An 11,774-nucleotide genomic window follows, 5' to 3' on the forward strand; every position below is an offset into this window, starting at 1 on the left:
GATTGCTGAATGTCTCTCTCCAACCCAGACCTCCCTATCAAGCCACAAATTCATATATCCATTTGCCTGATGGGTTTATCTATCCAGTCATCCCTCATGTACCATAAATTGAGCATGTCCAAAACAAAGCTCCAATACTTTAATGTGAAGAACCAACTCATTGGAAAAGACCCTGATACTGGGAAAGATTAAGGGCAGGAGGAGAATCGGGCAATAGAGGATGAGATGGCTGGATGGCATCCTCAACTCAATGAACATGAGTTTGAGCAAACTCTGGGAGACAGTGAAGGACAGGGAAGCCTGGCATGCTGCCATTCATGGGGTCGCAAAGAGTTGGACATGACTGAGTGAACAACAACAAAGGACAATGCTTGTCCTTCCTCTGTAGTTACCTACAGATTGCTGCAAGCTGCTGCATGCACAATGGCCACCAATGCCAGGCTGTTGACTGTCTGAGGGGTAGGTCATTATAGACAGCACTAGCAGCAAATGAGTCTGTCCACATGTGCCAGGCAAGTGTCACAGAGCAGGTAGAGGTTCTGGTTGGGAAACCCTTTGCCTTACAGAGTGTTGAGTATTTATTTGGATTAATGGCTTTCAGGGTGGCAAGATTTCAAATGTAAACCAAATATTTACTGGTGATAGATGGCAAGAAGAAACAGTATAATTTGAGGATAATCATTCATGTATTTCCTCTCCTCTGTCATTGAATTTTAAGCCCATAAACCAGGGACCCAAGTGGTAATAATCGTATTTGTAATTCCTTGCACTTATACAGTGCTTTAGCACTTGCAGCCTTCCCGTAAGTTATTCATTTCGGCTTTAAGTCATATAACTGTGCAAGTAAGATCTATTATTCCCATTTTACTGATGAGAAATATGAGACTCTAGGTGTTGAGTTATTTACCTATAGGTCAAGGATCAGAACCCACACTGTCTGATACCAAAGTCACAGCTCTCACCAAAATACCACACTGCCTTCTCACCTCCTTTCCTTGAGAGTCCCCACAAAGCACAGCAATGGTATTAGTTGAGGGTTTTTCAGGTTGCCATGCCCTTTCATACACATACATATTTTATATACATTTTATTTTTACAACAACCTGTGAGATGGATACTACCATAGTTTTTGATAAGGGCTTCCAGATCAAGAATTGTGACTACGACTAAACTAGAGAGGTGAGTCAGAGATAGAAGGTACTGCTTGACCAGACACTATTTTCCTCAAAATCCTTTACTGTATCTGGCTTCCCTTGAGAGATCCAGATGAATGCCAGGTCCTGGCTATTTCTGATCATTAATCAAATGCACAGCACAATCGTCATAGAAACTTTCCTCCTTGAGCATTCTCTCAAAATGAATCTGTTATATCGTCTTCGTCTAAGTCCACAACCATCATTCTTACAGATAATTGTCTGTTTGTACAAACCAAACTTCCGACCTTTTAAAATTTTTATCAGTCTTGCAGATGATGAGCCCTCACTTCCCAGGTGTATCTGACCTTTCTGGACTCTTCAGTGTCAGCCAACAGCTCTTTTCTTGACCCACTTAAGCTTCCTTTTACATTTGTTTAACCTCACAGAGAATTTGATGAGTTCTCTGTTCCTGATAATGGCCAATCATCTCCTACAATCATGAAATGAAGTACCTCTTTTCACTGTGGCTCCAAGGCCAGGCTAACTCAATGACCTTGGATATACTACAGCAATAAGATCAGCTGTGTTGCTACGTGACTCTATCATTCCTGAGTCACCATGTAACAAGGAAGGCACTTTCCATACTTCATATTATGTGTTTTGTTAACTTTTTATATCACAGAATGCTGCAATCATAATCCAACCTTTCCTGTCTTTAGATAAACTAAAATCCTCAAAGTACCTGATATAAAATTTGGCTGAAGAGTACGGACAATTCCTCCTATACCAAGCTAACAGACAGGATCCTTCTTCCTTAGGTTCTCTTAGAAAATAAAATTTAATGATATCTTGATCTATTTTAAACTCTAGATTCCCCTGTCTTGTACATTCTCACACTAATTTCTTCTTTACTGGAGTCATAATCTATTTTAACAAGATATATGTTCAGTGATGTTGTCTTCCACGTTAATGTGGTAGAAAGAATTCTAGGCCTCAACTCACTAGATCTGAGTTCTAGTCCCAGCTCTACCTGGGGGTACCAGAAAGCCTCTTTGAGTTTCCTCTTCCTGATATACAAAACAAGGTAATACACCAGTCATCAGGGAGTGTTGTGGCGTAAGAGCAGCTCATATGTGTAGGTGAAACACTACTGCTACCACCACCACCATCACTTCCAGGTGACTGCTACAGATGGAGGGAGGAAGACACCATATCTAAGAATTCATTCAGGTCAAATGATTATTTTAAAAGATTATTAAATGATTATTACATCATTATCAAATCACTAATATTATAATTTGATATTATTATTAAAAAAGAACATATCCAAGGTCTTTGACCACCTTTCTCTTTAGAGCAATGGACCTGGGACACATGGAAGGATGAAGAAAGAACAATTGATACAGCACTCTCTGCTCCTGATTGCATAATTTATGCAGATGATATTGCAGAAAAGATAATGTTTATTTTTCCTTTATACCACTGCTTCAGAGAAATACTGTGTGTCTCTGTGAGATGTCTCTGTGTGTGTGTACATGCACACTCACGTGCAGGTATGAAGACAAGGAATAAAGAAGGGACCTACAGTCACAATGACGGCTCTCCAGTGGGCATCAGACCTTGGAGTGCCAAACCCCACCCTGGACTATCCCATCCAAGTATCTCTTTCCCATCCTATTTACGCTGTTACAGATCAAGTACCTGATTTGAGGTATACTGAAAGAAGTAGATTCTGGGATGAGATCAATTTCTGTGATACAGGGTATGAGTTTTATGTTTTCAAAAGGTGGAAGTTTTATGTCGGATAATGGAAAAAGTCTTTCAGAAAGGAGGTGAAGAAGAATACTGAAGCACAGGAGGCAAGGCTAGGTATCAGGGGGGTTCCAGTGAAAAGTTGAATTACCTGGTTGAGTTTTCCCCCCTTGGACTATGGAAAAAGTCAAAGCAAGCATTGGTTCATCACCATTTTACCTCTAACTCTGTAATTACCTTAATTTATTGCTACCAGCCATTCAGCTTTGTATGGAGGTGGAATGGAGGATGGAAGATGCAGCCAAGTGTGTGGCCTGTCCCCAATCTCCCTTCTGCTGAGGTCCATAGGACTCTCCCAGCATCACACTGTGTATGATAGCAGTCCTTGAGTTATAGGTGATGACAGCAGTGAGGTGAAGGGACTAGTGATGTAATTCTGAGGGATGAAGGCCCTTGCCTCACGGAGAAGTGAATACCAATGTAAAATTCAGTGGTAGCTATGACCCTTAAATGCATAGAGCTTGACAGGTGACAGGCATGTGACAACAGTCTGAACTACTAAGACCACCCCCGTAAGAAAGATTATCAGAGCTGTAAGACTGTCCTCTCTGTCCTACTCCTCCCCAGGTCTCCTGTGGCACAATCTAATTGTCAGAGAGCAGCCACTCTCCCAGTTGCCATCCACAGTCCCTGTGTCCAAATGTTCCAAAATATGCTCTCCTGGTCCCCAGCAGGAAGGAGGAAACTCGACCTACTGTGATGGCATAGGTCAAAAATTTTCCCGTACCAGTCACTGGGCATAGCCAGAGAACTTCCTGACACTCAGCTATTGCTGTCTCAGATAACCTTGCTGTTTCCCACTGCTTGGAACAAGAGCATGAATGTAGTAAAGAAGCTCCTATTCCTTGGCTCCCCAGTGCCACAAGGCCCTCTTGAGAGCAATAAACTGTATACTGCTCTGAGACAATCACTATACTTCCTCTTGATTAACTTCTTTAAAAATCAAGCCAGTATTCCCCAGGGTAGAAAGCACCTCCTCAGTCATAAGTTGCCTCCAGTGACTCGCTGTGGTAACATTTTCATCTTTGCAAACCTGAATAAGGTACCCACATTGCCTCAGCAGCCAAACGTGGGGAATTTCCCATCTTGCAGAGGCACCACCTCTGGGATTTAGCTGAGATCATAGAGCTGCTTCTCACCTCATAGGGGAGGTACATCCTTATCTTTCAAGGTAGGGCCCAATAGATTACTTCTGGAGCTCATAAATCAAGTAAAGGGAATATATACATTATTTAGAGATACGGAAATAACCTCCAGGAACTCTTAAAACCAGAGACAGTCAGGCATGGTTATCTTCAGGGAGTAATATTTGGGAGGATGAAAGGTGGAAAGCCAGACACTTTTTTTCATTGTAAGTACTTCTATATTGTTCAAAAATTTAATGTATTAATTGAATTTTTAGACTGATTCATACAAAAAGATAAGTAAATAAAGGGAGATTAAAACACGTCAAAACACAGACTTTCCTAGTGGCACAGTAGATAACAATCTGCCTGTCAATACAGGGGACATGGGTTTGATCCTTGGTCTGCAAAGATCCCACATGCTGCGGAGCAACTAAGCCTGTGTGCCACAACTACTGAATCTGTGCTCTAGAGCCCAGGAGCCGCAACTACTGAAGTCACATGCCACAGTTACTTAAGCCCACACACCTAGATCCTGTGCTTGGTAACAAGTGAAGCCACCACAATGAAAAGCCTGCTCACCCCAACGAGAGAGTAGCCCCTGCTTGCCTCAAGAGAAAGCCCATGCAAAGCAATGAAGACCCAGCCTAACCAAAAATAAATTAATTAATTTAAAAAAACATCAAAACACAATGTAAAAAATGAGTATTTATGAATTATAGAGTCAGAGAATCCTTAGAGCTAGAGAAGAAAAAGAATCTTAAAATTCCCTCTTCCATCCCAGGTGGCGCAACTGGTAAAGAATCTGCCTGCCAATGCAGGAGACGCAAGAGACATGGGTTCGATCACTGGATCAGGAAGATGCCCTGGAGTAGGAAATGGCAATCCCACTCCAGTAATCTGCCGGGCTACAGTCCATGCGGTCTCAAAGAGTCGGACACAACTGAGCACACACTATGCATTTCACCCTCAATCCTCTACTTATTTACAAAAGATGAGAAAAACAGGCTTAGAGGAGGAAAAATTACTTCCCTAAGGTCCCAAAGGAATTGACTCCTACAATAATCTTATTTCAACAACACAGTCCTAGAGCAGTAGTTGAAGCAGGGAAGCAGAGCCAGGAAGAAAAAGGTCCAAAATCCAATATGTCATTCCTGAGGGTCATGTGGGTTATATTAGCAGAACTAATTGCAGCTCTTAAAATTCCACCCTCTATGGTTATAGGGTTTAAGTGAGTGGAAGGATGATGCCTTGGGACATTCAGGCTATAGAAGCTGCTGGACCCACTGGCTGATAAGGAGAGAAGTGCAAGAGGAAGCTTTCTATCTGATTTAAAGACCTGAGTTTGACAGTATTCTGGTTCTGTGATCTTGGGGAAGCCACTTAGTATCTCTGTGCCTCATTCTCCTGATCTATAAAATGTAGATAAAGAATACCCACTTCACAGAAATGTTGCAAGGAATAAATAAGCTAGTGCGTGTTAACTAAGTACATAGCATACATTCAGTTCAGTTCAGTCAGTCATATCCAACTCTTGGTGACCTCATGGACTGCAGTATGCCAGGCTTCCCTGCCCATTACCAACTCCCAGAGCCTACTCAAACTCAGGTCCAAAGAGTTGGTGATGCCATCCAACCGTCTCATCCTCTGTCGTCCCTTTCTCCTCCTGCCTTCAATCTTTCCCAGTATCAGGGTCTTTTCAAATGAGTCAGTTCTTAGCATGAGGTGGCCAAGTATTGGAGCTTCAGCTTCAGCGTAAGTCCTTCCAATGAATATTCATGACTGATTTCCTTGAGGAGTAACTGGTTTGATCTCCTCGCAGCCCAAGGGACTCTCAAGAGTCTTCTCCAACACCACAGTTCAAAAGCATCAATTTTTTGGCGCTCAGCTTTCTTTATGGCCCAACTCTCACATTCATACATGACTACTGGAAAAACCATAGCTTTGACTAGACAGACCTTTGTCGGCAAAGTAAGTGTTATGTAAGTGTTTACTTTCCTGTCATTCTACCTTAAATCCCTAAAAGTTTATTTTTAAAAATACATGCAAAAAGAGAAAATTTGGTATATCTGAAGTTGAGAGGCATACTGGGGGGAAAAGTAGAAAGGAAGGCATGTTATAAGCTAATATTCCACAGGGTATTCTAATACTCCTTGGGAAGACAATGCAAGACTAACACGGGAAACTGGTGGGTCACCACAACAGGAAGCACAGGAGGTTGTCTTACCTGCCATGCCAAGAAATACCTGATGACACCAGCTGAGAGGGCATCTAGATACTTGGAAAGAAATCAGCATGTCCCAGGGTCACAGGAAAGAATGCTGTCACTAAAAATGAATGAGAACCAAGAACTACTAAATATCAGATGAAGGTGAACAAAAAAGGTAACTCTCCAATAATGCAAAGAAGTTCCATGTAGGGGAAATAGTAATAGAAAAAATTTAAAGGACTTTTCAAAGATGCAGCTAAAATCCTCATAAAAATTAAATATACATTTTTTTCAATAAAATAGGAATAAAAGGTTTTCAAATGAGTAATATCTTCAAAGAGCCAATAAGAGATTTTAAAATTAAAAATACAGTAAGTGTTTAGTAGTAAAGTAGACATAACTGAAGAGAAAATTAGAGAACTTGAAGATAAATCTGTAACAATATCCAGAATTCAATGAAAGACAAAGAGCAGAAAATATAAAAGAGTATGGTAGATTAAAAAGTATGATGAGAAACAGGACAGTATCTCCCCCATGAGACTGTAATTAATTACAAATTAATAAATTAGTTAATTCTTATTAATTATGAGAGGAAAAGTATGACTTCTATGTTGGATAATTCTGGCAGGCAGCATCCTAATTATATGGTTGAAGTTAACATTACCAGTAATAAGAAAAACCAATAACATGTCCCCAGATATGATGCACTAAAAAGGGCACATTACCTCTGTGGTATTCTTGACAAAGATGATTAACATCAATCTACTCAAAAGAAAACATCAGACAAACCTAAAATGAAATATATTTTACAAAATAATTGGCATGGATGTTTTAAAAGTGCCAAGGTCATGAAAGGCAAAGAAAATCCAAAAAACCATCAGACTGAAGGAGTCAGAGACATGTGCCAATTCAGTGTGAAATCCTGGATTAGATCCTGGACCAGAAAAAGAACATTAGTGGGAAAACTGATGAAATTCAAATGAGGTCTATAGATTAGTTATTAGTCTTGCATCAGTGTCAATTTTCTGGTTTTGAGAACTGTGCTATGGTTACAGTAAGATGTCAACATTTACAAAAAGCTTGATGAAGAGTATATTAATATTCTATATTCTATGTATTATTTTTTGCAACTTCTCTACACACCGAAAATTATATCAACATTAAAAGTTTTTCTTTAATCACTTAGAACAGTTCCTAATACAGAGTAAGCACTCACTATATGGTTGTTGCTATTATGGGTTTTTCTTGGAAGTCACTTTGAGAGCATTTCCAACTACATGGTTCCTAACCTATTTTCTGGAAATCCACTTCAAATACTGTCTTTAAATAGAATATCTTTTCTACTATTATGTACTAAACTTTTCAAAAGTATATAAAGTGAATTTGTGGACTAATAAAAAGCACACTGATTTAAAAAATAGCAGCTAATACAAGTCAACAGCTGTTTATTATTCTGAAAACTTGTAGCAAATGAGAAATAGATGGTAAAGTTCTTAATTAGGTGAAGACACTTATCAATATCATGTAAGAAAAGAATGCTTATTGTCACTGACATTATTCAACACAGTGACAAAGAAGAAAAACTGTCAAAGAAAGAAATTAAAGTTATTTAAAAACTGTAAAGAAAATAAAACTGCTATTATTCACAGATTAGATTGTATACCTAGAAAATTGAAGAAAATCAACTGGAAAATAATTGGAATTCATGAGGGAGTTTAGCAAAGTACTTAGATCACTACACAAAAATCAATGATTTTTCTATAAACTAGGATTTATCAATTTAAAATATTTTAGAATAAAAATCTTACTCATGACAGAAAAAGCTACCTAAAAATAAACCTAACAAAAATAATGCAAAGCATTTTTTATTAAAAAATAAATAAATAAAACCTTACTGAAAAGTTTTTAAAGGCATGAATAGAGACCAATCATGTTTATGTAAAGATTTAATATTATATTTCACCTCTCCCCAAAACAATCTATGTATTCAATTCAATCCCAATCAGAATCTCAAAGTAACTGTATTATACAGGGTCCCAATAAGAGACTAAGAGCACATTCAGATTAGGATGATTCTGGGGAGAGAAGCGGGATGTTGATAAAGGGACTATTTACACACCTGCTATTCACACAATATAGATAGGGTCTAAGGAAATCACAAAGAAGAATGCCATCCCTATGCCAGAACATGCAACAATGGGGCCATTACCCCATAGGAAGATAATCCCTAATCCAAAATCTAGAAGAAAGGAGTCATGAGGATATGCGCCCTCTCATAGCAGGGGACACAGTCAGGCCAAAGAGCAACCCTGTAGGAAGAGAGCCAAGAGAATAAGTACCCCAACCTCATCTTGCTCACTCCCTCCATCTGTTACTGGAGGCCCCTTATTGGCCAAACCCACCTAGAAGTCCAAGTGTAGTAGTGTCTCTTAATATAGTCCATGTACTCCACACAGCTTCCCAGGGCAGTTATGCACGTGCATGCTAAGTCACTTCAGTCATGTCCGACTCTCTGCAACCCCATGGACTGTAGCCTGCAAGGCCCCTCTGTCCATGGGATTCTCCAGGAAAGAATACTGAAGTGGGTTGCCATTTCCTTCTCCAGAGGATTTTCCAGACCCAGGGATAGAATCAGCGTCTCTTACATCTCCTGCACTGGCAGATGCGTTCTCTGCCACGAGCACCACCTGGGAAGCAGGGCAATTGGCAGGGTGAAAAAGGGTAGAGAATGGATTTGAAGAGGTAAACATAACCCATCTATCACTGTAAGGAATAGATCAATGGAACACACAGAGAATCATAAACAGACCTTCGTAGGTATGGAAATTTGATAAATTATATAGCATTTCTAATAAGTAGAGGAAAGATGGATTACTGAAAAAGTGGTATTATAGCAGGAGGCTCTCTCTTTGAGGAGGGCGAACAGTTATATACTTATGTCATGTGGTAATAAAAATAACTTCTGAATGGAATAAAATGTAAAACAGAAAGCCATAAAAGAAGTAGAAGAAAATATAAGATAATATTTTGATGTCCTTCGGAATAAGGATGCCAAAAGTAAAAATCATAGAGATAAATAAATCTTACTTTTTCAAATGTTATATACTAAAATACAGCACTAAATAATTATTTAAAAACTTCAATAAAGCATTTGTAAATATAGAAAAGGACGAGTATCCAGAGTATTCAAACACCCTGGAGAATCAACAAGAAAAAAACAGCCTAGTTAAAAAGTACTGTCTGGGGATATGAGCAAACAGTTCATAGATGATTTACAAATGAGAAATAAATAAATAGAAAATGCACAATCTTGCTAATAGACATGAAAATATAAACTTACAGATGATCTAAATGTTAAGTAGTACAATATCATGTGGGAAAAGAATATAGGAAAACAGGTACTCTGCTGCATCACTAGTAGGAGACAAAAATCAATACAACACTGAAGGTCAACTGACAGCATCTATTAAAACTAAAAACATGCCTATCTGCTGACCCTTCTTATTCCATTTGTCTCAGGCATTATTTGTAAATATTTCTTACAAAAACAATCTAACAAAATTCCATTTGTCTCAAGCATTATTTGTTAGATTGTTTTTGTAAGAAACATTTACAAAGCTCTTAGAAAACAGAGGCAAGTACAAAGATGCCCTCATGATACTGGCTGTATAAGCAAAACCTGGAAACAAACAAACCCAACTCTACATACATCTATCAATGGGAGAATGATCAGATGACCAATAATAGATTCATACTGGAATACCATGCACCTCTTAAAAAGAATGATCAAGGTCTGTATGTGACAACATGGATAGATTCTAAGACATACTGTTGAGTTAAAAAAAAAAAGAGCAAGTTACAGCATAACAAAAGTAACATATTACACAAGAAAAATGTTTGTGGAGAATACAAACCAAACCTAAGATGATATACAACACTGTTCAAGCCAGTGAGTGAAAAGTTGAAATCTGCTGGAGAATTCAGAACAAGTTTGCATTTTCATATATCACTGGCACCATCACTTCCTCTTGACATTTCCCCTTTCCTGAGCTATAAGAAAAGTGGTAGAGTGTAGCTTTTAGCTGGGCGCACTGCTGTTGTTAGAAGGAATATCAATGTTTCTTGGGTACCTGGAAACCCAAACGGTCAAAACATATTCCTCACGTGCCTCCCTTACAATGCTCATTTCCTATCTATGTTCTCCATCAACACCAGCCACCTAACTCTGGGCTTTATCATTGACTCCTTATCCTCAAATTTCACATAAGAACTTGTCACATCATTCTAAACACACTTCACATTTATCCACTTCCCTCTGTGCCCTCATGCCCACAATTCTTTTCCTGGACTTCTGCTAGACTTAAGTCTCCTTGCCTCACTAACCTTGTCTTTGCAATTAGTCAGCATGATTTTTCTAAAATTCAAAAGCAGATCATGAAATGGTCTTTCATTATCTTTAGGAGAAAAGTGCCAATTTCTTATCAGGGCTTACAAGGCGCTTCATGTGGCCCCAATTCTCTCTCTAATGTACTTATTTCCACTCTCCCTTTCTCATTCTTCAGCCATTCTCAGCTTCTTTTCCATTTCTCTAATGAGCAACACTCCTCCTGAATTCAAGATCATCACAGGTTTTTGCCCTCCACCTGGAATACTCCCCATCCAGATTCTCTACGTGAAAAGAGTATTCAGAATATCTTCAGGGCTCAACCTAGAAATACTTTTCTCCAAAAAATCTTCCTTAATTCTCCTCTCCTATGAAAGGATGATAATATTATCAGTCATCTTTGCTACAATAACAACTGCAAAATCTAATGACTTATGACTAGCTCTTAACTTTTTCCCATGTTACATGACAGTGGCTTCATGCTCTTCCCTGAGTCTTCTCATTTCAAGACCCAGACTGTTGGAGCAGTCCCAATGTATAACAAGACATTCTTTGGAAATATACAATACTTCTAATAAACTTCTCCTCAGACATGGTACACATGACATTCTGCTAATACCTGTTGACCAAACTATGTCACACAGACAAGTTCACCGCCATTGGACTGAGATGTATACTTTTCCCATGAAGAGACACTGTAAGCAAGAAGGAAATGGGAAATGACACTGAATTCTCTCACTTGGAAGTGAGGAAAAAACATTGAAGTTAATTATATAATTTATTACAATGATAATAATGACAGTGACAGTTATCATTTATTGTTTACTATGTGCTGGCTTCATGTTAAATGCATTAATATAAAATTTTCACTGTAGCCTCACAACAACAGTAGGTGTTTATCACTGCCCCCATTGTACAGATAAGAAACCTGAAGTGAAGGGACTTTAGTAACTTGCTCATGTCACATAGTGAGTGGTAAAAGCCTAGATTTAAAACCAATTTCACTTCTGTCTGACCAGAATCCATGCTTTAAGTCACTACACTATGCTTCTCCCATAGTTCCTTGTTCCCCACCCCTCAGGCTTAGTAATTAGACATTCAATTGTTTC

Source organism: Dama dama, chromosome 11 (assembly GCF_033118175.1).
Source record: "Dama dama isolate Ldn47 chromosome 11, ASM3311817v1, whole genome shotgun sequence".
NCBI classification, from domain to species: Eukaryota; Metazoa; Chordata; class Mammalia; order Artiodactyla; family Cervidae; genus Dama; species Dama dama.